This window comes from Limulus polyphemus, unplaced genomic scaffold (genome assembly GCF_000517525.1).
Source record: "Limulus polyphemus unplaced genomic scaffold, Limulus_polyphemus-2.1.2 Scaffold146, whole genome shotgun sequence".
Classification (NCBI taxonomy): Eukaryota; Metazoa; Arthropoda; class Merostomata; order Xiphosura; family Limulidae; genus Limulus; species Limulus polyphemus.
Window position 1 is genome coordinate 902,004 of NW_013665756.1, and position 2,024 is coordinate 904,027.

Here is a 2,024-nt window from a genome sequence, read left to right on the forward strand (position 1 = left end):
GTAGGTCAGTGATATACAGCACCCTGAAGGTGGCAAACATCAGTATCTTATAGTAGGACAGTGATATGCAGCACCTGAAAAGTGGCTAACATTGAGACACCATCAGTATCCTATAGTAGGACAGTGATATGCAGCATCTAGAAGGTGGTAAACATTGAAACACCATCAGTGTCCTATGGTAGGACAGTGTATGCAGCACCTGGAAGGTGGCAGATATTGAAACACCATCATTATTCTCTGGGACAGTGATACGCAGCATCTGAAACAGGTGCATGAAGATCCGCAACCCAAAGGATGTCTTTCTTGGTTTCTGACTTCCCAAAGCTACTTTGACACCAGCTACTGCAACTCCAGTTTTGTTTCGTACCACTTTATCAGCTTGAAGATTATGTTGTGTGTTTTTTATTCTTATGATTTGAACAAGAATTATTTCGAGTTTTCTTTGAGTTTAATATTATTCTATTTCAATATATTTTGAGTTTTCATGTTATTCTATCTCAATATATTTTGAGTTTTACATTCAGATTTTTCTCCCTGTATTTCATTTTGTATTTGGTTTATTTTCAGCTCAAACTGTATTGTGTACATTGTTATATTTTATTTAACTGTGTTCATTAACCTTACGTTGTACGCTTGAATTTATTTCTTTTTTTGTATTTAAATTATTCTTATTCACTATGTGTTTACCTTGTACTGTATTCTGTTCATGGATGTTTCTTTATTTTATGATTATCTAATTATTCTGAATTAATTTAGTATTCTATTCAGTTTGTATTGTGTTTAACTCTATACAAGCTAGAATGTGTTCTTATTTTATCCCAATTAATTCCTGATTTCAACTAACCCTTAGCTGTGGCTTGTTTTAAATTTTGTCACTCCTTATTCTGGAGCACTTTTGTCAAAGAGGTAATTATGGAGCCAAGACATTTGAGTTAATTGAGTTCGAGCTGAGTGATAAGGAAGGCTGAAGTATGTCAGTTAAAAACTCCTAGATTTAACCTTTCTATAACTAGAAACATTATTCGTTCAAATATATTCTGGTATATTTTAGTCTTTCTATAACTAGAAACATTATTTGCTCAAGTATATTCAGGTATATTGTAACCTTTCTATAACTAGAAACATTATTTGTTCAAATATATTCTGGTATATTTTACCACATTTTCAGTTAAGGTCACGTGGTCATTCATGAGAGCTTGTTCTCGTTTGGCCTAGCTTCTGTATCACCTCTGGTCTGGTCTACGAGTCACACACAAGTGAAGAAGTGGTTTGGTTATTGAAGTATAAAGTTAAAGATTGAGCATTGTATCCTCTGCCCACCTCGGGTATCGAAACCCGATTTTTAACATCGTAAGTCTGCAGATTTACCTCTGAGCCACAGACGTGGGGACGTGAAGAAGTGAAGCTTAATGTTTGTTCAAGTTGGTTTCAGCTATGAGTTGACTCACCTAGAACAGTATAATGAGAATGGTTATTGATATAGAAAATATACGATTTTGTGATATCACAACATGGTTTTAACCTGACTTGCAAGTGTCTGTCTTAGTAGACTGAAGATGTTATTTCGTTTTTCCGCCAACATCCAAAATGATGAATAAAACATTAACCAAATGTGTGTGAATAAAAATATTATTTTTTTTTTTTACATTTGTAATCGAGTATTTTTCTTCTGTGTTAATTTTACTTTTCTGTAAGCTACAGTTTTATATGTAAATACTAGCAAATCAGTATTCAGCTTTATTGTATGTGTTATAAACGCTTGTAATTATCAGCTTCACAATGAAGATATTTTAAAATCATGCGTTAAGTTCACTTAATAAAACCACCTTTATATTCCTCGGGTTTTATGAGTTTGTGTTTTCTATCTGTAACTACAAAGATATATGTTGATGAATTGTAGGAAAACTGTTCTTCTGTGCATTGTCTTATGCAGTATATTGTATATATATTGTTACGTCTCTGGTCGTTTGTTAATTTCCCGTAAAATTTCTTCCCGAGGAACTTCAGCGAGACAAGTCCTTTCT